Genomic DNA, 27,465 nt, shown 5'->3' on the forward strand with positions numbered 1-27,465 from the left:
TAATTCTGCAAGAAGCATATTTCCTGTTAGAAGAAGCATCAGAAAGGGGAAAGAGAAGCAGCTTACAAATATTGACTCCTTAACTTAGGGACTACACATATGTTATTTCATCCTCAGCTCTACTGTGTGATATAGACAGTGGCTGCTCCACATCTGATCCAGCTCCCTGCTAATGAGCCTGGGAGAGCAGCAGAAGATAGCCCCACTGCTTTGGTCCTCTGCCACCTGCACTGGAGAGCAGGATGGAGTTTCTGGCTCCTGGCTTTGAGCTACCCCAGTCCCAGGTGTTGTGGCCATTTTGGGAGTGAACCAGTAGATGGAAGATCTCTCTCTGCCTATCCCTCTCTCTCTGCTTTTCAAATAAAATAAATATATCTTTAAAAAAAAATAAAGAAAGAATGATTCTTCCTCCTCATCCCTGAAAAGGCTGTTCTGAGTGCCTTTTGCCTGTTTCACAACTAAGCCTATCTGACCTGTAGTGGGGCATCACAAGCAGAGGAACTGATTTGTTGATTTATCCCAATAGGAGCAACTAACTTGTAATGAAATGGAAAAACAATAGTTTTTTTAAACCATTTTGGAAGCCTTATGCAACACCTAATAATATTTTCCATCCTGATGTTCTGATGGTAAGTCTAGTTCCCTAGTGAATTAGCTACCTCAAGTAGAATTTTAGAATGTTAGAGAACTTCACTAATGCCTCCTGTTCTGATCTAATCAATTTTCATCTCCAAAGACACAATCACTCAAAATTCTGTTTCACTGCACTGCAGTAAACATGAAAATAAGCTGCCATACTCCCTTTATCTTTTTTTGTGTTTTTTAATAAAAATTTTTGTTTATTTGAGAGGCAAAGAGAGATCTCCCATCTGCTGGTTCATTTCCCAAATGGCTATAACAGCTAGGGATGTGCCAGACCAAAAGGAGAGCCAAGAACTCAATCCCATGTCAGGGGCAGGGACCCAGTCTCTTCAGCCATCACCTACTGCCTCCCAGAGCATGCGTTAGCAGGAAACTAAATGAGAAACAAAGTTGGAACTCAAACCCAGGCACTCCACTGGGGGATGCAGACATTCCAAAAGGTGTCTTAACCACTGCACCAAATATCTGCATCCAGATTCCCTTTCAAGAAAGTGCATTTTACGCTCTGCCTCAACAAATGGGGTTAGCCAACACTTCCAGCTGTTAGCTTTGTCAGGGTTGCCTTCAACTTTCAACCTGAGATGGTGTTATTTCTAGAGTAGCACCTGGCCATTCATTGAATAAGGCAATGGTGCAAGACTCAAGCTGATTGTATTCAATACTAAACTCTCTTTGGGGCTGACTGATTCATAGCTCCCTTTGAACTGGTAGAGACATGGTCATCTCTATACCATGTTGTGACAGTTCCCCCTACTCAGTACTTTTTTCCTTTCACAGATGTCAATCCCCAATGAATCTTTTGCACTCATAACTTTATACCAGCATCTGTTTCCTGTAGACTGCAACCTAGAATCCTATAGAAGTACCCAGAATGTCAAGTGTAGAACAATGTTAGTTTTATCAAGAGTGTGTTAAATGGCCAACTTGTCATTTTACATGGTTGATGTTCCATCTCCAGAACAACCTTCAGTGTTATCCATTGATAGCAGTTTTTTCATGTGGAGGCGATGTTTCTATAGCTTTGCCACTAAGAATGATTTCAATGTTGTCTGTAGAGTGATGCCCTCAGGTCACAGATATGTCTTTGCCTGGGACATACCAAGCCTTAGAAACCACTCTCTTCCCAGAAACAGAGCCCTTCCCTCTAGAGGTGAACTAATTTCTCAGCATCTACCATTCTCTCTTTTTACTTATAGCCAGGTATGTTGAAGTTCATACACATACACCAGGATTCTTTGTTGGGATTCCCCCAGTTTAAAGAATAGTAGACATGCTACTGACTGCCAAGGGCTGTCTACACAGGTCTTAAGCACAAGTAGACAGATGCTCTAAATTTTCTTTACTTTAGTGATGTTTAGCTTTTTTACAACTTCCTATATAACCAAGAACATATAATATAGAACTGCTCTTCAGGGTAGATACGGGATTTAATGTTACTACTGATCTTGATAATTAATTGCATTGTGGAGTGTTATAATTCCTGTATATTTAGAGAATGACTGAAAAGAGGTAAAAATTACTTTCTCTATCTGAAGATTTCTGAATCTGCCTAATAAAAATTTATATGCTAGAGTGGGTAAATACCCACCCTCACATCCCATATCGGAGTATCAGAATTTGATGCCCAACTTCAGTTTGTGGCCCCAGCTTCCCAACATAGACCTAGGGAGGCAGCTGGTGGTAGTTCAAATGTTTGGGTTCCCACTTCCAACATGAGAGACCTGCTCTGAGTTCCCACCTCCTGGCTTTTGCCCGGCCCTCTGGGCATTGACAGGATCTCCCTCTCCCTCTCCCTCTTCCTCTCCCTCTCCCACCTCCCCTTCTCCCCTTCTCCCCTTCTCCCTCTCCCTCTCCCTTTCTCCTTCTCCCTCCTTCTTCCTTTCTCCTTCTCCCTCTCTCCATACCCCCCTCTGGCCCCCCCACTCAAAAATTCACAAGCTATCATTTTCTGAACATTAAGTTGTATGTTTTAAAGAAATTGTTGCTTTTCACTTCAGTAAATGAAAATAAGTAGTTATTGCTCCTAAGTTTCATCTTTATTACCATATATATGGATTTTTAAAGCTGTTTGTAGGTTGAACCTCAAATTAGCTTCACATAGTGTTCCTTATTTAACTGGTGCTGAGATTTCTGTCATCTGTTCATCTCTATAATTTTAGAGAGGAAACCTAAAGTGAATGCTTTGATAATCGAGTATCTACTTCCTTTCGGTCTCCTTATTCTCTTCAAGTATCCTAGTAGAATCTGAAAAACAGAGGTAGGCATTTGGCAAAGTGCTTACAATGCCCTTGGGACACCCTTATGCCATATCAGAGCGCCTAATTGAAGTCCTAGCTTTGCTGCTGATTCCAGCTTCCTGCCAATACACACCATGAGAGGCAGCAAGTGACGGCTCAAGTATTTGGGTCCCTGCCACCTACGTGAGAAACCCAGATTTAGTTCTGAGCTCCTGACTTCAGTCTGGCCCAGCCCCAGCTGTTGCAGGCATTTGGGGAGTAAATCAATGCACGAAAGATTGTGTTTCTCTGCTTTTCAAATAAGTGAAATCTAAATAAAAATGTAAAATACAGCTAATTTTTTATCAGTCAGAATTCAACCAGAGAAATGGAGTAAGTCGATTATGTATCTTTAGAGATTTAGTGTAAGGAATTAGTTTATGCAGTTGTGGAAGCTGACAGGACAGGTCTGAAAACCATAGCCCTGACTACTGGAACTCTTCCTTTAGGAGTTGCCACTGCTGGATACAGGCAGAATTCCTTATTAATGGAAGCCTTATTCTAGTTTTCAGTACATTTAATAGATTCAGGAAGTTGCCATCATGTAGAGAATAATCTTCTTAAAGTCAACTGATTTTATTTTTTATTTTTATTTTTTTTGACAGGCAGAGTGGATAGTGAGGGAGAGAGACAGAGAGAAAGGTCTTCCTTTTGCCGTTGGTTCACCCTCCAATGGCCGCTGTGGCCTGCGCATCTCGCTGATCCGAAGCCAGGAGCCAGGTGCTTCTCCTGGTCTCCCATGGGGTGCAGGGCCCAAGGACTTGGGCCATCCTCCACTGCCTTCCCGGGCCACAGCAGAGAGCTGGCCTGGAAGAGGGGCAACCGGGACAGAATCCGGCGCCCCGACCGGGACTAGAACCCTGTGTGCCGGCGCCGCAAGGCGGAGGATTAGCCTGTTAAGCCACGGCGCCAGCCAAAGTCAACTGATTTTAAACTTTAATCACATCTCTAAAATACTGTATTTTAAAATATTTTATTTTTTATTTATTTGAGAGGTAGATCTACAGGCTGTGAAAGGGAGAGACAAAGAGAAAGGTCTTCCATCTGCTGGCTCACTCCCCAAATGGCCGCAAGGGGTCTCCCACTGGGTGCAGGGCCCAAGCACTTGGACCATCCCCCACTGCCTTCCCAAGCCACAACAGAGCCAGATAGGAAGAGGAGCAGCTGGGACCAGAACCAGCGCCTAAATGGGACACCGGTTCCACAGGTGGAAGACTAACCCACTGCGCCATGACGCCGGCCCCCTAAAATACTATTATAACAATGCCTAGATTAGTTTTTGATTGAATAATAAGGGCTATAGTCTAGCCACATTGATAAAGAGAATATCACATGTTTATTTCAATACCACAAGCTAAATTGTTCTCTATATAATAAAAATAAAGGATTAAGTACAAAGAGGAAGGAATTGGAAGAAGAAAGGGAGGAAGGGCCAGAAAGTTAGCTTAGAGATTAAATAATTCTCCTGGTCGGCGCCATGGCTTAATGGGCTAATCCTCCACCTTGTGGCGCCAGCACACCGGGTTCTAGTCCCGGTCGGGGCACCAGATTCTATCCCGGTTGCCCCTCTTCCAGGCCAGCTCTCTGCTATGGCCCGGGAAGGCAGTGGAGGATGGCCCAAGTCCTTGGGCCCTGTACCCCATGGGAGACCAGGAGAAGCACCTGGCTCCTGGCTTCAGATCAGCACAATGCACAGGCCACAGCGGCCATTGGAGGGTGAACCAACAGCAAAAAGGAAGACCTTTCTCTCTGTCTCTCTCCCTCACTATCCACTCTGCCTGTCAAAAAAAAAAAATTCTCCTAAATTTAAGTATTTCTTAACAGCCTTATTTTATATATAAATATGTGTGTCTATAGCTTATATATATATATATATATAATTATATAGGGTGGCATCACTAGGCAACAATTGGAAAAGACTTGGATTCTAAAAAGCTGCACCATAGTTCTAACAATATTTATTATTAGCATTCTCATTTTTCCTTTGTTCATGGGCAGCAAGTGTGAGAAAATCAACAGCCATTTTGCCTTAGGAATTACTTCTTTGAAATTAGGCTGATTCCTAAGTAATTAAAATGATCTTTGCTTTACCTTGAGTAAGGAAGGCTATTCTTTGACCATATTAAAGTAGTACTTTACGTGTTGATATTTGTCTCCTTTTTTTCTGCAAGCCAATCACTCACTTTCATAGATGACAGAGTTGACGCTGAGTATATGGCCTTTTATGACAGGTTTCCTTGACTCACTTATGTGTTTCATGTAAGAAAGCAAACACTATGTGTGTGTATGTCTGTGTATAAAGTACTAAAAGAAAACAGTCTCCTGTATGTCAAGTTTCTTAACATGTTAATTAGCATTTGATCTCTTTCATTGAAACAGAAACTAGGCTTCACTCTTAACATCAATAATAAGGTCACCATATAGCAACAAGATTACCTGATTTCAGTACCAAGAATAAAGGATGTTCACTATAGAAAGATAAAATGATGATGGGGGTCATGCATTGGGCGCAGCAGGTTCGAGTCCTAACTACTCCACTTTCAATCCAGCTCCTTGCTAATGTGCCTGCGAGGAAGCAAATAATGGATCAGATACTGGAGTCCCTGCCACACACATGGAAGACCCAGGTGGAGTTTCTCCACACCTGGCTGTTGCTGCCATCTGGGAAGTGATCCAGCAGATAGAAGATTCCTTCTCTCTCTCTCTTCCTCTGTCTCTTTCACTCTTCCTTTCAAATCCCTCAGTCTTTTAAAAAAAGATGATGATGATAATCATCAAATGAAGTACCATCAAATGATCAAATGAAATACCAGATGCTGCCTTTCCAGAATTAAGAAGAAAGTTATACGCATTTACTAGCCTTAAGATTCAAACAGGGGGAAAAAAAAAATCAGTGGCCCAATAGAGCCAAAATAAGCCAAAGTGATGACAAAAAGGAAACTCCTTTACATCTGACAACTTTATCCCAGAATAAATAAAAATTTATAATGTATCTCACTTTACCTGTTAATAATATGGAAATTTCCAATAAAATATCTGCAAATTCTGCTCATGAAAAATGATCACTGAAAAATCTGTCATGATTTCCCCAATGAAGTTAGTCATAAAACAAATCATCCTCTTTCCTAAATAATGACTTGTAAAAGCAAAAGCATAAATGTTACAAAAGCATATATTCACACACAAATACAGCACATATGGAGAAAATGAAGCTTAATTCTTTTTGTTTGCATGGGACAAATGATTTGACTTCAGGCCCCTGAAGCTTCTTAGAACCCACTTGCTATGGCTGGCGCCGTGGCTCACTAGGCTAATCCTCCGCCTGTGGTGCCAGCACCCCGGGTTCTAGTCCCGGTTGGGGCTCTGGTTCTGTCCCGGTTGCTCCTCTTCCAGTCCAGCTCTCTGATGTGGCCCAGGAAGGCAGTGGAGGATGGCCCAGGTCCTTGGGCCCTGCACCCGCATGGGAGACCAGGAGAAGCACCTGGCTCCTGGCTTCGGATCAGCGTGGTACGCTGGCCATGGCGGCCATTTGGGGGGTGAACCAATGGAAGGAAGACCTTTCTCTCTGTCTCTCACTGTCTAACTCTGCCTGTTTAAAAAAAAAAAAAAAAGTTGTCTAGAAAAGAGAAAAATGTGTATCTTATAGAATCATAAAACTTTTACAGTTATTTACCATAAAACTTGAGATCATTCATCACAATACTTTCATTTTGAAGATACAAAAACTGAGGCTTAAACAGGTAAATACTGCCTTAGAGCTGTATCTGTGACTGTATCTGTGAAGCAACTGCCATCCACTTACCCTTGGTTAAAATGTGGTAACTCATAAAGCAATTCAAAGTACTCCACTGATTATTCCCAACTCATCCAATTAGAGACAGCCCTCCAAAACAGTAAAAATTAAAGTTAAAAAGCATAATCCCAATACATTATGAATATCAACATGTCAAAAGTTCTTTTGGAAGAAATATGACAGGCAGGGGCCGGCCTGTGCTGCGGCTTAGCAGGTTAAAGCCGTGGCCTGTAGCGTCAGCATAGCATATGGGCGCTGGTTCAAGTCCTGGCTGCTGCACTTAGGATCCAGGCCCCTGCTAATGTACCTGGGAAAGCAGCGGTGGATGGCTCAAGTGCTTGTGTCCCTGCACCCATGACCCAGAAGAAGCTCCTGGCTGCTGGCTTCAACCTGGTCCCAGTCTTGGCTGTTGCAGCCACTTGTAGAATGAACCAACAGATTGAAGATCCCTCTTTCTGTCTTTCCTTCTCTCTCTGTAACTCTGCCTTTCAAATAAATAAATTAAATCTTAAAAAAGAAAGAAATATTACAGGCAAATGCATCGCCACCAAAAAATTCTAAGATAGTTATGAATCATTACCTAGGTTGCTGCTTTGGAACAAGTAAAACATCTACTGTTTAAAGTACTATAAAATGTTTTATCTAAAAACATGCGGCCTAATGGCAGAGATACAGAAATGGCACTGGCATGAGAGGGATCCAGCACACAGAGGGGCGGCCTTGACCACACCCTGCATGTGTGCAGAAGTTGCCACCTGCCCAGGGAAGCAAGGGCATGCCAAAGGGACCAGTGGAAGGAAGGGGCCCGTGGTCAAGTGCAGAAGCCACAGAATGCAGATTCCACGTGGACCTGAAGCCACGGCGGGGTCCAAGGTGAAGAGCAGTGGACGCTAACACGTAACAGAGCCCAAGGGAGACTAATGGCATCACCGATGAAGACAGAGGTTGGCACCTCCGCTGGAGACAAGAAGGAACTCGGAGGACAGCACGGACCTTGCCCCACTTCTCCACCGCAGGAGATAATCCACTTCCTCCCCACTGATATCGCTGTGCAGAGAAGTCAGGAGAGGACAGAAATCAGATGACAGAGTTAACCTGAAATAGTTCACCTGGGAAGAACGGAGCTTCAATAAACATGTGCTCCAACACCACCCCGCGCTGCCACCCAAGCATAGAAGCCATGCATCTTTGCATAATATGAACTGTGGCATATTACATGTTCACTGAAATACAAAGGAAATTTGAAAATATTTTTTTCTTTTAAAAAAATTTTTTAGAGATAGAGAGACATGCACACAGAAAGAGATGCCCCAGAGACAGAGCCAGGAGCCAGGAACTCAATCCAGATCTTTGGCGTATGTAGTCAGGGACCTAAACTACCTAAGCCATGATTAACCTGATACCTCCCAACCCAAGGTGCACATTATCAGGAAACTGGAATCAGAAGCAGAATCAAACCCAGATACTCCAATATGTGACATGGGTATCTTAACCACTTGGCCAAATGCCCACCTCTGAAAATCATTTTGAAACTTAAATGAACATGATTTCACGACTGGTTAGATATAAAGGCATGAAGAAAAGTGCGAAGTCAAATGCAGCCCCCAGATACCTGGCTTGTTGTGAGATGGGAGGTGATGCCGTTAACCAAGACCTTGTATGGCAAACAGAACAACTGAGATGGGACTTATGGCCGGGACTGAATCTGACCTTGAATCTGTGGAAGTTGAAGGGCCTACAAGACATCCTGGTGAAGATGGCCAGGAGGAGCCAGAAACTGAGTCAAGAATGTTCTAGGGGCCGGTGCTGTGGCGCAGTGGGTTAATGCCCTGGCCTGAAGTGCTGGCATCCCTTATGGGTGCCAGTTCCAGAACCAGCTGCTCCACTTCCGATCCAGCTCTCTGCTGTGGCCTGGGAAAGCAGAAGATGGCCCAAGTGCTTGGGCTCCTGCACCCACATGGGAGACCCAGAAGAAGCTCCTGGCTCCTGGCTTCGGATCAGCGCAGCTTTGGCCGTTGCAGCCAGTTGGGGAGTGAACCAGCGGATGGAAGACCTCTCTCTCTCTCTCTGCCTCTCCTCTCTCTGTGTAGCTCTTTCAAATAAATAAATAAATCTTACAAAAAAGCAAAACAAACAAAAAAATAAAATAAAAATATAGTCTTTAAAAATACAGTAGATACCTAGTATTAGTTTCATACATTCAAGCTTAAACACAAAACAATACCAACACCATATATGTATTTTCATTTATATAAACTTGGGATATAATACAAAGTAAATGGGACTCTACCTCTCTTAGTTTAGCTTCTACCCCTTGACCAAGGAACTATACCATGATTCCTGAAACAGTACAGCTGTACTGTCCAATATAGCAGCCCCCTGCCATGTGTCATATAAAATAATATTAAAAATAAATAACACTAAAAATTCAGTCTCTCAGTCACACTAGGCACATTACAAGTGTTTAGATGCCATAAGTATCTAGTGACAGTAGCTATGGACCATTTGAATCATCACAGAAAATTCTAGTATCTAAGCAAAGACTCTTAAATTATCTTCATTCCTTCATTTCCTGAATTATCCAAATACTTTTGTAATAGCCTTGTCCCAACTGTGTGTATCTTAGCAAAACGGCCCCTGGGTAAGTCACTTAACCTGCTGAACTGGTTTGCTCATCTTTAATACCAGAATACCAGAATAATAATCCCTCCCCTATATGTCTCACAGGTTGTTGTAAAGCTCAAGTGAAAATGTAATCACACAAACATAAAGGACTATTATTCCTGGAGGCTCTTTTCTATTCTTTTAAATGAGCAAGCAAAAAAATCTTTTGTAAAACCCTTAGCACTTAAAATGTAGAATAAATATTGTAACTTAGAAAGGATAGAAATTACCTAGAATAACACCGAAGCTCATTAACTCTGTCAACAAGGTCACTTCATATTTTCTAAGTTAAATGACTGGGCTTGTACTGCATGTTCTGACTTGTCATAAAATAAGCAATAGACTCCAGTGTGTGTAACTGGGGAAAATATGTTCCTGGTTGTTTATTTAGAGTAAAACTCTTACATAGTATATTTGATGATCATTATAATTATGATAATAGTAGCTGCCATTTATTGACTGCTGCTAGCAATTTTGCTAAGTGCTTCATGTGCACTATCTCACTATATATTCACAACAGACATATGGAGTTAGTACTTTGTTATTACCATTCCACATATCAATAAACTGTGATTTAGTGTCTTTTTCATTAAGAAATTTATTTATTTGAAAGTCAGAATTAGAGGGAGACACAGAAAGAGAGAGCTTCCATCTGTTGGTTCACTCCCATGATGGCCACACCAGCCAGGGCTGGGCCAGGCCAAAAGCCAGGAGGCAAGAGCTTCTTCCAGGTCTCCCACATGGGTGGCAGGAGCCCAAGCACTTCGGCCATCCTCTGCTGTTTTTCAGAGGCCATTACCGGGGAGCTGGATCGGACCAGCAGGAATTGAACTGGCACCCATAAGGGATGCTGGTGTCTCAGCTGGGGACTTTACTGGCTAGCCACAACAGTGGCCCCAACTTAGAGTTTGAAGAATTTTACTGGAGCCACATTGTGGCATAGCAGGTAAAGCCACTGCCTGTGACACTGGCATCCCATATGGGCAACAGTTTGAGACCCAGATGCTGTATTTCTGATCCAGTTCCCTGCTGATGCCTGGGAAAGCAACAGAAGATGGCCCAAGTGCTTGGGCCCCTGCACCCACATGGGAGATCCAGAAGAAGCTCCTGACTCCTGGCTTCAGCCAGGCCTAAACCTGGCTGATGGCCATTTGGGGAGTGAACCAGCAGATGGAAAATCAATCAGTCAATCTCTCTCTCTCTCTCTCTCTCTCTCTCTCTCTCCCCTCCACCTCCCATGCCTCTTTGTAACTCTTTCAAACAAATGAACACATCTTAAAAAACAAAAAAGAAACTTACCAAAGGTCACAAAGCAAGTAAGAAAAGGGAGATATACTGGGTTCTTTTTTGTTTTCACTCTTTTTTTATTACAAAAAGGTTTTATTTATTTTCATCTACTGTAAAGGCAGAAAGACAGTGATCTTCCAATGGATAGTTCACTCCCGGAATGCCCACAACAGCAAGGACAGGGCCAGGCCAAAACCAGGAGCCAGGACCTCCATCTAAGTCTCTCACGTGATTAATATAGGCCCAAGCACTTGAGCAGTCATCTCCTGCCTCCCATGCACATTAGCAGGAGGTTGGATTGGAAGCAAAGTAGCCCAGACTCAAACCAGCACTCAGATGTGGGATGCGGGCATTATAAGTGGCAGCTTAATCTGCTGCATCACAACACATGCCCAGTATTTTACTTTAACAACTTTTTATTGCAATATACAATGCGTACAGAAAAGTATATGATTTATAAGGGTGCACCTCAATGAGGTTTTCATGAATTGAAGAAATCTGTGCAACCATTATGTGATACAATGTTCACGTTAAGAGATAAAGTATTTCTAGAACCTGAAAAGACTATTTGACCTACTTCCTATTTTTACTTTTCTACAAAGGATGACCGTTATCCTGACTTATAACACTACAGATTAGTTTTGAATATTTTTTAACTTTATGTCTGACAGTACTTGAAAAAGCTTCTCATGGAGGGCAGGCATTGTGGCTCAGCTCATTAAGCTGACACTGGCCTTAGAACACACACATTCCATATCGGTGCAGTAATCTGTGTCCCAGCAATTCTGCTGTTGCTCATTTTTTTGCTAATTAATGCATGTTGGAAGGCAACAGATTGATGGCTCAAGTGCTCAGACTGCTGCCACCTATGTGGGAGACCCAGATGGAGTTCCTGGCTCCTGACTTTGTCCTGGCTCATCCCTGGATGTTATGGGCATCTGGGGGACTGAACTTACAGATGCCTTTCAAATAAATAAAAATAAACCTTTAAGTAAAAGTTCATGGACAGGGGCCGGTGCTGTGGTGCAGTAGGTTAATCCTCCGCCTGCGGCACCAGCATACCATATGGGCGCCGGTTCGAGTCCTGGCTGCTCCTCTTCCAATCCAGCTTTCTGCTATGGCCTGGGAAAGCAGTAGAAGATGGCCCAAGTCCTTGGGCCCCTGCACCCATTTGGGAGACCCAGAAGAAGCTTCTGGCTCCTGGCTTCAGCCTGGCCCAGCTCTGGCCATTGTGGCCATTTGGGGAGTGAAACAGCAGATGGAAGCCCTCTCTCTCTCTCTCTCTCTCTCTCTCTTTCTCTTTGTGTGTGTGTGTCTTCTCTCTCTGCAAACTCTGCCTTTCAAATAAATAATAAATCAATCTTTTAAAAAAATAGTTCATGGAAAATAGAATTACCAGGTATTTACTTTAATGCAAGAAATTTTCAAATCCACATATATGAGGCATATGCAAGAAGCACACAGAAGATGTATATTATGAAAAAACTGTGTAGATTTCCAAAAATTGTTTTTACCCAAAATAAACTTTTTAAGTCCATTTTATGAACATTTATGGAATCATGCTGTACACTCTTGAGTCATTCTTTTGCATAGCTTTACATTTTTAAGATTGAGTAACTTTGTTGACTCACTATTGCATAGTATTCCATTGTGTAAATACACCTTTTCTTTACTTGCCTCTTTTAATGAATAAATATGGTTGATGGGAATCTGCATTGTTTCTGGTTTATACTTGCATTAGTTTGCTAGGGCTGCTGTAACAACATACCACAAACTGAGTGGTACAAGCACAGAAATTTATTGTCTCACAGTATTGAATGATAAAAGCCCAAGGTCAAGGTTTCAGCAGACTTGGTTGTTTGGAGAGTGAGAAGAAAGAATCTGCTGCATTCTTCTCTCATAACTTTTGGTGGCTTGCTGGCAATCTTTAGTGTTCATTGGCTTATAGAGGTACCATCTCAATCTCTGCCATTATCTTCACATGACGTTCTCTCTGTGTTTATGTCTGTGTCCAAACTTTCCCATTCTATAAGGTCACCAGTCAGAGTGGATTAGAAGCCCACACAACTCCTGAATGACTTCATCTTAACTAGTGACAGCTACAACAACCCTGTTTCCAAATAAGGTCACCTTCTCAAGCCATAAATTCAACATATGGATTTGGGAGAATACAATTAAAATCATGAACAATACTGCTATGAGTATTCTTGTACATATTTTGGTGAATTATGATGAATATATTCCTATAAATGATTATGTGGGTTTATAAAGTATTATATAGATATATTCACATTTAGTAGATACTGAAAAATGGTTTCCCAAAACGGTGATACCAATTTTCTCTCCCATCTTCAATGCATGAGAATTCCATGTGAGCCACAGCTTGAAAAACATTTGGTATATTATCTATTTTTTTTTCAATTTTAGTCATTCTTATGGAACTCTAGTTATTTCTCATGATTTTAATCTGGATTTACTGGCAAGTAGTAAAATGGAACTCCTTTCCATATGCTCCCCGACCACCTGAAAATCTTTGCAGAGTTTTAATTTGCCTATTTTTCTGTTGAGTCACTTGATCTTCTTCCCTTGGATTTGCAGCAATCTATTATTGTCCTGAAAATGGAATTTTCTTAAATGTATAAATGGGGCTAGAGATAGAGATATCCATATCATTTTGCATTCCAATTGGCATTAGGACACGGACTGCAGGCAAGTGGACGGAAGTGGTTGATTTGCCTTACTTTCTGCCTCATTTTTCTTGCATATGGTTAAAATTCCCTGGGTAAAAGGGGGAAGAAATTACACTATAAATAAAGACAGGAGGAATAAAGGTGTGAATTATTCATCACAAATGGTCTATTTGAAGTTGTTTTGTTTTGTTTGACCTTTAATTTAACGGAATGAAACCGTGGATGTTAGTCTACAAGAGCACTAGATTGTCTATCTCTGTCTATTCCTTTTGATATTCTCTTTAGAAGACTTTGACGAATAGTTCACTTCACAGCTTTTTATTTGGGCTTACTTCCCCTGCCTTCCAGCTCTGCTTGCAGAGGTTTGGATGTACCCACTCTTGGATACTTAACACAGGACCTGTGTGGAGTAGGCACTTGTTATTGATTTGTTGACTACAAATGATTTTAAGTTCCCATTCAGTTGCTATGTAGAAGTAATCATATGATGTTGTCTTGCTTGTTAAGAATTTTTAATGTCAACAGGAAGCATTTCTTTTTTTTTTTAAGATTATTTGTTTACTTTAAAGTCAGAGTTACACAGAGAGAGAAGGAGAGGCAAAGAGAGAGAGAGAGGTCTTCCATCTGCTGGTTTACTCCCCATTTAGCTGCAACGGCTGGAGCTGTGCTGATCAGAAGCCAGAAGCCAGGAGCTTCCTCCAGATCTCACAAATGAGTACAGGGGCCCAAGAACTTGGGACATCTTCTACTGCTTTCCCAGGCCATGGCAGAGAGCTGGATGGGAAATAGAGCAGCCGGTACTTGAATTGGTGCCCATATGGGATGCCGGCACTACAGGCGGCGGCTTTACCCACTATGCCACCCTGGCCCCAAGGAAGCATTTCTTGAGCTAACAAAAGTACCATATGTATCAAAAGTATCATAGAGGGTTTAGAAAACCTCTAATATTTGTCCATGAACTTCCCTCTGATTTTTTCTAAATGTAAATGTCTCACTGTTTAAATGACATCTCCTTAATGACCTCTTTTCATTGTCATATATTATTACAGATAGAGTCTCATGATCCTCTACTATGTGTTGGTTCTTCAATGGGCTAGAACTCTACTGAAGAGTTTTCATGAGTGACTTTTTTTTTTTTGGGGGGGGGGGTGCAGAAGACTTTATTGATGGTGACATGACAAGGTAGGGCTCCCTAAGCCCCTCCCCTTCTCCAGGGGGTCTGGGATGGAAACCGTGAAGAGGGGCAGATTCTCAGTGTGGTGGGGACTGAGCGGGGGCAGGGACTCCCCAGCGGCTGAGGGCCTCTCATCCTCCGGTGCTCTCGCTGGGGCCACTGGTTTCAGGGCTCTTACTCCTTGGAGGCCATGTGGACCATGAGGTCTACCACCCTGTTGCTGTAGCCAAATTCATTGTCGTACCAGGAAATGAGCTTCACAAAGTGGTCATTGAGGCCAATGCCAGCCCCAGCATCGAAGGTGGAGGAGTGGGTGTCAGGAGACGACCTGGTCCTCGGTGTAGCCCAGGATGCCCTTCAGGGGGCCCTCGGATGCCTGCTTCACCACCTTCTTGATGTCGTCATACTTAGCAGCTTTCTCCAGGCGGCAGGTCAGGTCCACGACCGACACGTTGGGGGTGAGCACACGGAAGGCCATGCCAGTGAGCTTCCCGTTCAGCTCAGGGATGACCTTGCCCACGGCCTTGGCAGCGCCAGTGGAGGCGGGGATGATGTTCTGGGCAGCGCCGCGGCCATCACGCCACAGCTTCCCGGAGGGCCCATCCACGGTCTTCTGGGTGGCGGTGATGGCGTGCACTGTGGTCGTGAGCCCCTCCATGATGCCGAAGTGGTCGTGGATGACCTTGGCCAGGGGGGCTAAGCAGTTGGTGGTGCAGGACGCGTTGCTGACAATCTTGAGGGAGTTGTCATACTTCTCGTGGTTCACGCCCATCACGAACTTGGGGGCATCAGCGGAGGGGGCGGAGATAATGACCCTTTTGGCTCTGCCCTTCAAATGAGCCCCGGCCTTCTCCATGGTGGTGAAGACGCCAGTGGACTCCACAACGTACTCGGCACCAGCATCACCCCACTTGATGTTGGCGGGATCTCGCTCCTGGAAGATGGTGATGGCCTTCCCGTTGATGACCAGCTTCCCGTTCTCAGCCTTGACTGTGCCGTGGAACTTGCCGTGGGTGGAATCATACTGGAACATGTAGACCATGTAGTGGAGGTCAATGAATGGATCACTGATGGCGACAACATCCACTTTGCCAGAGTTAAAAGCAGCCCTGGTGACCAGGCGCCCAATGCGGCCAAATCCGTTCACTCCGACCTTCACCATCGTGTCTCGGGGACGCACTTGCACTGCACGAAGAAGCGGCTGCCTGTCGAACCGGGCGGAGCAGAGAGCCGAGTGACTTCTTTTTTTAAGGTGACAAAAAATTTACATAGCATAAATATTACCATTTTAATAATTTTAAATGTAGAGTTTAGTGACATTAAGTATATTCACAATATAGTTAATACTCATTTCCAAAACTTTTTCATTATCACAGACTGAAACTATTCATCATGAATGGAGATTATGTTGTTTTCACCTGGGTTATTTTATTTAATCTTCATAACTACTCACCTTGGCAATCCTGAATTTTAAAGCTGGCTCTAGGCCTGCGCCGTGGCTCAATAGGCTAATCCTCTGCCTTGCGGCGCCGGCACACCGGGTTCTAGTCCCGGTCGGGGCGCCGGATTCTGTCCCGGTTGCCCCTCTTCCAGGCCAGCTCTCTGCTATGGCCCGGGAGTGCAGTGGAGGATGGCCCAAGTGCTTGGGCCCTGCACCCCATGGGAGACCAGGAGGAAGCACGTAGCTCCTGGCTTCGGATCAGCGCAGTGCGCCAGCCGCAGCGCGCTGGCCGTGGCGGCCATTGGAGGATGAACCAACAGCAAAAGGAAGACCTTTCTCTCTGTCTCTCTCTCTCTCTCACTGTCCACTCTGCCTGTAAAAAAAAAAAAAAAAAAAAGCTGGCTCTGTCACTTCATAGCAACCGACTCTTGCCGAGATGAATTTTCTCTTTGTATTCTAATTTCCTCATGTGTAATATGGAAGTGAAAAATACCCACCTCACTGCACTGGAATAAAAATTTAATGAGATTAAAAAAAATCTAGCATAGAATTCAGCCATGTAGTAGGTATCACCAACTGGCAGTGGGAAAAATGACTCGTGTTAATGGCAGACAATTCTGGAATCCATGCCATACATCTTAAAAGACATCCAGACTTGTGTATCAAATATGTCTCTGACTTTATGAAAAGTCATCTTAGGTCATGTATATGTGGCATATCCAAGGATATTTTTGGCTTCTAAAATACTAAAATCAATGAAGGAAGACAAGAATCACTGTGAAATGTAGTTTTTCTTCTACCCACAATCTGTTTACCAAGCTTGGAGAGATTAAAAATAGCAATTCAGAAAGTACAGTTTTAAGAAGTATCAATGATTTGTCTCTTTAAAGTAAAAATATTTCACTTTGTTTATCTGACAAGTAATTGAAATCATACCATTAAGGAATATGAACTCAATAACTTATTATAAGTAAAAGCATCTTAAGACTCAACCAAAATTTATCTAATTCTTAGAATGGCATTGGTAAAATAAATCTCCAAATCTTCAGGAATAATTTTATGAAATTTTGAAACAAACTATATTTAAATATACTCTAATATAAAATATTAATATAAACCATACAGAACATTTAAATTTACTTTAAAATTTTAATAGCTGAAATTTTGTAATAAACATTTTTCTGATTAAAAAATTATGAATATACAAAAGATAGACAAAACATTTATTTCTAGTCTTTTTTTCTAAGCATAATGTTTTTTAAGATTTATTTATTTATTTGAAAGTCACAGTTACATAGAGAGAGGAGAGGCAGAGAGAGAGAGAGAGGTCTTCCATCCACTAGTTTACTCCTGAATTGGCTGCAATGGCTGGAGCTGCACCAATCTGAAGCCAGGAGCCAGAAGCTTCTTCCAGGTCTTCCATGCAGGTGCAGGGGCCCAAGGACTTGGGCCATCTTCCATGCTTTCCCAGGCCATAGCAGAGAGCTGTATCAGAAGTGGAGCAGCTGGGACTCAAACCCTCACCCATATGGGATGCTGGCACTGCAGGTGGCGGCTTTACCTGCTATGCCACAGCACCAGCCCCTCTAAGCATAGTTTTCTAAGAGGAATATTAAACATAATGAAAAATTCCCTATATTTAACTTTATGAACACAATTTAACAGGCACTTAATCATTCTCTCTTAATCCTTCTCTAGGCAAATAACTTTAAGAAGATGGAATAGCACAACAGTGAAGAATGCATTTGAAGTGTGAGTGTTTAGCCTAGTGCTTAAGAGGCCAGTTGATATGCCCATGTCCCATACTGAAGTACCTGGGTTTGATGCCCAGCTCAGGCTCCTATCTCTGATTTCCTCCCAATGCAAATATTTGGTGGGAGTAGTGATGGCTCAAATAATTTGAGTTTCTGCAACCCTCATGGGAGTCCTGATTTGAGTTCTTATCTCCTGACTTTAGCCTGACTGGATCCCAGCTATTGTAGGAATTTGAGAAATGATCCAGGGGACAGGAGCTCTTTCATTCATTCCTTCTGCCCCCTCCCCTCTGCCTTCTAAGCTAATTAATTATTTTTTTAAAAAATCAGGGCTCACTATGGGGCTGGCATTGTGGCACACCAGGGTAAACCATACCTGCAAGGCTGGTATTTCATATCAGAGTGACAGTTCAAGTCCTGCTTGCTTCCAACCCAAGCTCTTTGCTAATATCTCTGAGAAATCAGCAGAAGATAGTTCAAGTACTTGGGCCCCTACCACCTATGTGGGAGACCCAGCTAGAGTTCCTGGCTCCTGGCTTCAACGTGGCCCAGCCATGGCTGTTGTGGCCATTTGAAATGGGAATGTGGAAATGGAAATTTGAAATGGATCCATGTAGATCCATGGATGGAATATTGATCTCTCTCTCCCTCTCTTGCTTTCATTTTGCTTTTCAAATAAATAAATTTTTCAAAAATCAATTTTCAATAGATTTAAAACTTATTGGTTTCTCTTTATTGAAAAATTTAGTTTCAGGTCTTCTAAAGAAAAGTGCTGGCTGGCGCCGTGGCTCACTAGGCTAATCCTCCGCCTTGCGGGGCCGGCACACCGGGTTCTAGTCCCGGTCGGGGCACCGATCCTGTCCCAGTTGCCCCTCTTCCAGGCCAGCTCTCTGCTGTGGCCAGGGAGTGCAGTGGAGGATGGCCCAAGTGCTTGGGCCCTGCACCCCATGGGAGACCAGGATAGGCACCTAGCTCCTGCCATCGGATCAGCGCGGTGCACCGGCCGCAGCACGCCTACCACGGCGGCCATTGGAGGGTGAACCAACGGCAAAAAGGAAGACCTTTCTCTCTGTCTCTCTCTCACTGTCCACTCTGCCTGTCAAAAATAAAAATTAAAAAATTTAAAAAAAAAAGAAAAGTGCTTAAATATCTAAGGGAAAAGTCAATAAAATTTGAATTCCCATTTTCCAGTTGCATTAGCCACTCAATAGTTCAACTAACCACTTAGGTGCACCAGTTAGCAAAAGAGCCATATGTGGCTAGTGACTGCCATATGGGCAGAGCAGATATAGAAATTTTGTATCACTGCAGAATGTTCTATTGGACAGAAACATAGTGTGTCCCTAGGCAGACTGGCATGCTTGGATTATGTGTCAAGTGTAGTGTGTTTTTGCCCCAATTTTAGTCAATTCATTATGTAATGTTTAGTCATTAAAAACTGTTTCTATGGGCCAGCATTGTGGCATAGCAGGTAAAGATACTACCTGTGATGCCAGCATCCCATATGGGCACCAGTTTGCCACCCAGCAGCTCCACTTCCGATCCAGCTCCCTGCAAATGTGCCTGGGAAAGCAGCGGAAGATGACCCAAGTCCTTGCAACTCTACAACCATGTGAGTGACCTAGATGAAGCTCCTGACTCCTGGCTTTGGCCTAGCCTAGCCCTGGCAATTGTAGCCATTTGAGGAGTGAACTAGTGTATGGAAGATCTCTTTCTGTCTCTATGTCTCTTCCCCTCTCTCTGTAACTCTGACTTTCAAATCAATAAATAAAAAATAGATAAAACCTGTTTCTAATATGATCTAAGATTAATATCATTTGACAATAGGATCAGTCATCTATGGTAAGGATCAAATACAAGAAAAACACATTTTTCTTTTCTATAATAAGTATAAAAATCAATATAATTACCAATGGGACGTTTTTGATACTTAATTTTTTAAAGATTTTATTTATTTATTTGACAGGTAGAGTTACAGACAGTGAGAGACAGAAAGAAAGGTCCTCCCTCCACTGGTCCACTTTCCAAATGGCCACAATGGATAGAGCTACATCTTTCTGAAGCCAGGAGCCAGGTGCTTCTTCCTGGTCTCCCACATGAGTGAGTGCAGGGGCCCAAGCACCTGGGCCATCCTCCACCGCATCTGGCCAACCTACTTGAGAAGTTGAAAAATCAGATGTGAGTATTATGAGCTAATACTTAAGGTCAGAGTTGTCCATGAAAATTGTTATTTTATTTTATTTTTTTGCAAACATGATTCTTTTTTTTTTTTATTAAACTTTTATTTAATGAATATAAATTTCCAAAGTATAGCTTATGGGTTACAATGGCTTCCCCCCTCCCATAACTTCCCTCCCGCCCGCAACCCTCCCCCCTCCCGCTCCCTCTCCCCTTCCATTCATGTAAAGATTCATTTTCAATTCTCTTTGTATACAGAAGATCAGTTTAGTATATACTAGGTAAAGATTTCAACATTTTGCCCATATAGCAACATCAAGTGAAAAAACTACCATTGGATTACTAATTATAGCATTAAATAGCAATGTACAGCACATTAAAGACAGAGATCCTACATAATTTTTTTTTTCAAAATAATTAATTTTCTATGCCATTTCCATTTTAACACCAGGTTGTTTTTTTTTTTTTCATTTCCAATTCTCTTTATATACAGAAGATCACTTCAGTATATAATTAGCAAAGACCTCATCAGTCTGCGCCCACACAGAAACGCAAAGTATAAAAATACTGTTTCAGTACCAGTCCTAGCATCACTTGGCTTTAGACGACACATTAGGGACAGATCCCGCATGGGGTGTAAGTACACAGTGACTCCTGTTGCTGACTTAACAATTTGACACTCCTGTTCATGGCGTCAGTAATCTCCCTGGGCTCTAGTCATGAGTTGCCAGGGCTATGGAAGCCTTTAGAGTTCGCTGACTTTGATATTGTTCCGATAGGGTCATAGTCAAAGTGGAGGTTCTCTCCTCCCTTCGGAGAAGGGTACCTCCTTCTTTGAAGGCCCCGTTCTTTCCACTGGGATCTCACTCACAGAGATCATTCATTTAGGTCTTTTTTTTTTTTTTTTCCATGATATCTTGGCTTTCCATGCCTGCTATACTCTCATGGGCTCTTCAGCCAGATCTGAATGCCTTGAGGGCTGATTCTGAGGCCGGAGTGCTGTCTAGGACATCTGCCATCCTATGAGTCTGCTGTGTATCCCACTTCCCATGTTGGATCTTTCTCTCCCTTTTTGATTCTATCAGTTAGTATTAGCAGATACTTGTCTTGTTTGTGTGATCTCTTTGACTCTTAGACCTATCGGAGCTATCAATTGTGAGCTGAAATTGATTACTTGGACTAGTGCGATGGCATTGGTACATGTCATCTTGATGGAATTGTGTTGGAATCCCCTGCACATTTCTGACTCCACCATTTGCGGCCAGTCCGATTGAGCATGTTCCTAATTGTTCATTTCCTCCCTCTCTTTTTCCACTCTTAGATTTAACAGGGATCACTTTTCAGTTAAAATTTAAACACCTGAGAATAATTGTGTGTTAATTACTGAGTTCAACCAATAGTACTAGAACAACAACAACAACAACAAATACTAAAAAGGATAGAGTATTACATTGTACATCTAAAGTCAGGACAGGAGCTGATCAGTTCATTGTTGCTTATAGTGTCCATTTCACTTAACAGGTTTTCTCTTTGGCGCTCAGTTGTCACCGATCAGGGAAAACAAATGATATTTCTCTCTTTGGGACTGGCTCAATTCACTCAGCATGATGTTTTCCAGATTGCTCCATCTTGTTGCAAATGACTGGGTTTCATTGTTTCTTACTGCTGTATAGTATTCTATGGAGTACATGTCCCACAATTTCTTTATCCAGTCTACTGTTGATGGGCATTTGGGTTGGTTCCAGGTCTTAGCTATTGTGAATTGAGCTGCAATAAACATTAATGTGCAGATGGCTTTTTTATTTGCCAAATTAAATTCCTTTGGGTAAATTCCAAGGAGTGGGATGGCTGGGTTGTATGGTAGGGTTATGTTCAGGTTTCTGAGGAATCTCCAGACAGACTTCCATAGTGGCTTAACCAGTTTGCATTCCCACCAACAGTGGGTTAGTGTCCCTTTTTCCCCACATCCTCTCCAGCATCTGTTGTTGGTAGATTTCTGAATGTGAGCCATTCTCACCGGGGTGAGATGGAACCTCATTGTGGTTTTGATTTGCATTTCCCTGATGGCTAGTGATCTTGAACATTTTTTCATGTGTCTGTTGGCCATTTGGATTTCCTCTTTCGAAAAATGTCTATTGAGGTCCTTGGCCCATCTCTTAAGTGGGTTGTTTGTTTTGTTGTTGTGGGTTTTCTTGATTTCTTTGTAGATTCTGGTTATCAATCCTTTATCTGTAGTATAGTTTGCGAATATTTTTTCCCATTCTGTTGGTTGCCTCTTCACTTTCCTGACTGTTTCTTTTGAAGTACAGAAACTTCTCAATTTGATGCAATCCCAAATGTTAATTTTGGTTTTGACTGCCTGTGCTGTTGGAGTATTTTCCAGGAAGTCTTTGCCTGTGCCTATATCTTGCAGGGTTTCTCCAATGCTCTCTAATAATTTGATGGTTTCGGGTCGTAGATTTAAGTCTTTAATCCATGTTGAGTGAATTTTTGTGTAAGGTGAAAGGTATGGGTCTTGCTTTAAGCTTCTGCACATGGAAATCCAATTTTCCCAGCACCATTTATTGAATAGACTGTCCTTATTCCAGGGATTAGATTTGGATTTGGATCTTTGGTCAAATATAAGTTGGCTGTAGATTGACCAAAGATCCAAATCTACAGCAAACATGATTCTTAGCCACAGATACATGCTCATAATATGGCAACAGTCACAGCAAGACTGATGAGATCATGACTGCTGCGTTCCTTCTTCCCTAAGGGCTCCTGACCCATTTCCCAGACATCCAGCTTCACATCTGACCTTAGGAATCAGCCTTTCCTATCCTACTCTGCCTTGACTATGGTGCAGACCTTCAAACCAGCAGTGTCCATGTTCATCATTGAGCTTTAATTCTCACAGGAAAATTATATTGTTTTCCTTCAAAAAATCATCTCCATAAATTCCCTCTCTCTCTCTTCCACACATATAAAATAATAATTATTATTATTATAAAACTTTACAAAGAAAATACCTGTTCTTAAGACATTCTCATGGAAACAGTATGTGAATTATAAGATCATGGGTTTTTTTCTAGGTTACTCATAAGTGATGCAGTTTTAAAATGATTGGGTCAAGAAAGAATTTATCTTTTTATACAGGCTGACTTCATCCCTTAAATACCAATTTGGAATTATCCTGTGATTCATGAGTATATAGAATGAAAAAATACATGTAGATATCTGTACATATTCGTGTACAAAGTTAAAGGCAAAACATAAATGACTGGCAACCTGTCTTAGTTTCTGAACTCAAAGAGTTTACCTTTGCACCTTTAACTACTCAGAGTGAAATAATAAAATTTCCGATGACAGAGAATAAAGGAGATATTTTAAATGCTTAAAACATCAATTGGTTATGAAACTGTCATTGAGCATTTCTTATGTTAATAGAAGCTGATAAGGTAGAAATGAGTATGACACATGTCCTATTTATGTAACTCCTGGTTTAGGGGAAAAGAATGGTTGGGAAATAGTTTTTACATCAATAATGCCTACCAAATGAACCTACCAATGAATCTGCTTTAATAATCCTAAGGAAATTATGATACAGGGAATGTTTTCTTTCATAGCCCTCACAATTCTCACTGGTCCTTTTGTACCTCTAGTTATAGGGCTGTTTTGGACAGTTGTACCAAGATTGTGCAATGCAGGATTCATTAGGGGGGAAGTTTTGGTATTCATCACCCTGATTTTCTGGTTGATGGTAGTAAAATGATACAGGGTATTTTGTTTTTTCTAATGAGCATGAAGATACTCTTTGGATTAATGATAAGGCTGATCCCACTCCTCGGAATTTACCCAAAGGAAATTAAATTGGCAAATAAAAGAGCTATCTGCACCTCAGTGTTTATTGCAGCTCAATTCATAATAGCTAAGACCTGGAATCCACCTAAATGCCCATCAACAGAAGACTGGATGAAGAAATTATGGAATATGTACTCTATGGAATACTACACAGTGGTAAAAAGAAAAAAGTGAAACCCGGTCATTTGCAACAAAATGGAAGAATCTAGAAAACATCATGCTGAGTGAAATAAGCCAGTCCCAAAGGGACAAATATCATACATTCTCCCTGATCTGTGACAACTAACTAAGCACCTAAAAGGAAACCTGTAGAAGTGAAACTGACACTATGAGAAGCAGTGACTTGATCAGCCCTTGTCCTGACTGTCGCGGAACAGCTTACTATTTTATTCTTTTTAGTATTTTCTTTTTCTACTTAATACCATTGGTTGGACTCTTTAATGAACACAGAATTATTCTTAGGTATTTAAACCCAACTGAAAATTGATCCCTCTTAAAAATAAGAGTGGGAATAAGAGAGACATACAGTTTGGCACATGCTCCCTCAGACTTACCCCTAAGGCTAAAGCTAAAAACTTGTCATGGGACTCCAAATCCCATTAAGTTGGCAACTACCAATGCCATCTTACTAGTTAAAGTGATCAGTTTAAGTTCATAACTAATAATAAAGATAGGATTAAGTGTTAAAGGGATCACATAAATAAGACCAGTGTCTGCTAATAATAATTGATAGAATTAAAAAGGAGAAAACAATCCAACATGGGAAGAGGGATACATAGCAGACCCATAGAATTACAAATGTCCAAACAGCACTCTGGCCTCAGAATCAGCCCTTAAGACATTCAGATCTGGCTAAAAAGCCCATGAGAGTATTTCAGACATGGAAAGCTGCAGGCTCTTAGTCCACCCGAACAAGGATGGACTGGGTCCGAAGAAAGGTAAGTGCACCGCTCACCCATTCCCCAGCCTCCCGATCCTGGAGACAGTCAGACACAGCAGGGAGTCAAGTCAAGCAAGCAAGAACTTGGTTTATTGTGTGCATAGCAAAGCCTTTTAAAGCACAAGACCACATGATTACTGGGGCAAGGCTTAAGGACCAACCAATTACTTAAAAGGTCATTTTACAGGGCGACTTTTTACAGGACCAGCCATATGTCTGTACACTCGTCATCTGTTGTCACCTCCCCTGATGCTGCATGGCCAATCAGCTTTGGTGGTAAATGCCTTTGGGTACTGCCCACCTTAATTCCTTTGGGCGCCATCTTTGAATTGCCACGTGTGCCTAATTTCCCCACAGAAAGCCAAGACACTGTGGCAAAAAATGACCTAAATGAAAGATCTCTGTGAGTGAGATCCTGGTGGAAAGAAGGGGCCATTAAAGAAGGAGGTACCTTTCTCTGAAGGAAGGAGAGAACTTCTACTTTGATTATGGCCTTGTCTAAATAAAGTCGGAGTTTGTGAACTCAAGAGACTTCCAAAGCCTTGACAGCTCATGACAAAGAGCCTTGGGTGATTACTGACGTCATAAATAAGAGTGTCAATTGTTAAATCAACAACAGGAGTCATTGTGCACTTGCTCCCCATGTAGGATCTCTGTCCTTAAAGTATTGTACTATGAGAATTAATGTAAAAACTAGTTTTCAAACAGTACTTTATACTTTGTGTGTCTGTGTGGGTGCAAACTGTTGAAATCTTTACTTAGTATAGAGTTGATCTTCTGTATATAAAGATAATTAAAAATGAATCTTAATAAAGAATGGGTTGGGGGAGAGAGTTATGGGAGGGAGGGTGGTTATGGAGGGGGAAAACCACTATAATCCAAAAGTTGTACTTTTGAAATTTATATTTATTAAATAAAAGTTTTCTGTAGACTAAATGGCAAGGCTGGTTAGCTGCTTCTCCTCCATTCTTCAGGCACCCTGGCTTATGATCTCCAACTGAAAGCTTCCCAGCAACCCTACCCCTGCCTGCCCTAACCCTAACCCAACAAGCTCTGTTGGGTCTCAGCTTTGCTTTATTTTCTGACTAATGCAATCCCTGCGAGGAAGCAGCTGATTGCTGAAGTACCTGGATCTCTGCCACCCTCTTGGGAGACCCAAATTGAGTTCCTGGCTTCTGGCTTTTGTCCTAGCCCAGCCCTGGCTGTTACAGGTATTTAGGGGAGTGAAATCACAGATGGATGACCTCTCTGTTTGTCTGTGTCTCTATTTCTCTGACTTTTAAGGAAAAAAAATTTAAATTATATAAAATAATTTATAATATTCTTACTGTTAATCTCTTGCCCCTCTCAATCTCATTCCTCAAATGAAACCACTTTCACTTTATATACTTTTTTTCTGGTATTTACTCCCATGTTTCTGAATAATCTGCTCATAGTAGTATGATTTGCTTATCATGTCAAATTTTTTATCAATATCCTATTCCAGTAAGTAAGGATTCACATTTCACACACCACCAATACCACTTTTGTTACATTTCCCACTCTCCCAAGAAGTTATAATACAATTTTTGGTTAGGTCAGTATTCAGTGTTAATGTTTTCCTAGATGATGACCCTTCAGAGGCAGGTTCTTTCCCATGAAACATTTTTGTGTTTTAAAAAATGCTACATTTTGTCATTTCTTAACATTAATAACTACCTCATTTCTCAGGAGAAATTTTTTTTAGATATTACATCATCTCTCAAATACTTACCAATATGTTTCAGTTGAAGTGCTCAAATGTATCAGAGATTTTATTGATTCTGTTTTTTCCTGGAGGCTCCCCAGCATCCTCCTGCTGTTTGTCTAGATTGACTTATTGCTAGGTTTGCTATACAGCTGTCATTTAGGATGTCCTTTTGCTATTACCCAGGGACTTTCCTCTGCTTTCTTCCTTCCTGAGTTCCTCAGGTGCTCTGTCACGGACCCTGACTCATCTGCCGGAGCACGTTCTCCAGTAGTTTCCTACAGAAGTATATGTTTACATCCTATATACCTCCAAGTGTCTTTAATTACCCTCATATTTGGCCACTAATTTGTCTAGGAGACATGATTGTTTCACATACTTTTGAGGCATGGCTTCATTTTCATCTTGGAGGCTAACTTTCTGCTAACAAGTCTGACACCATATGGATTCTTATTTCCTTGTCTGTGAACTGATTTTAAAGTCACTTTCCAGGTTTTTCTTCCCTGAAATTCTGAAATTTCACAATGATATGCCTCTGTGTGGGTCTTTTTCAATTATTCTGCTGATACCGAGTGGTCTCCTTTCAATCTAAAGACTCATGGCCTCAGTTCCAAAAAATTTTCTGTCTTTTTCTGGAATTATTTTCTTCAGGAATTATTGTATTTATTAATGTCTTTTCTTTGTCCTTTTCTTCTGATTTTCTGGGAGATTTTCTTAATTTTATCTTTCATCTCTTCTGTCAAAACTTTTATTTTGTCTATCATAGAGTTAATTTCTAAGAGCTCTACTTTGTGTTTTTTTGTTTCTTATTTTATTGTGTTTTGGTCCTTCTTGTTTATGGTTGCAAATCTTGAAGAAGGCTCTGTATTCATCGGGATATCAGTACTTGGGTCAGGAAAAGATAGCTGGCAACCTTCTTTGGAGAAATATGAGAAATTAATGCTTTGAAAAGGCTTTTAGAACATTACCAGGAACAACATCAGATGTGACATTTTACTTTTCAAAGGGGCTTCAGGACTGTCCCTGTTTAAATCTGTGAAACAACAATTTTTGAATG

The 27,465-nt window shown here is 41.7% G+C and overlaps 1 pseudogene; it reads right to left on the bottom strand.

Moving 5' to 3' along the window:
* Positions 1 to 14,503: 14,503 nt before the first annotated feature.
* LOC133762282 (glyceraldehyde-3-phosphate dehydrogenase-like) lies at positions 14,504 to 15,725 on the bottom strand (annotated as a pseudogene).
* Between the last annotated feature and the right edge of the window lie 11,740 nt (positions 15,726 to 27,465).

This window comes from Lepus europaeus, chromosome 6 (assembly GCF_033115175.1).
Source record: "Lepus europaeus isolate LE1 chromosome 6, mLepTim1.pri, whole genome shotgun sequence".
Classification (NCBI taxonomy): Eukaryota; Metazoa; Chordata; class Mammalia; order Lagomorpha; family Leporidae; genus Lepus; species Lepus europaeus.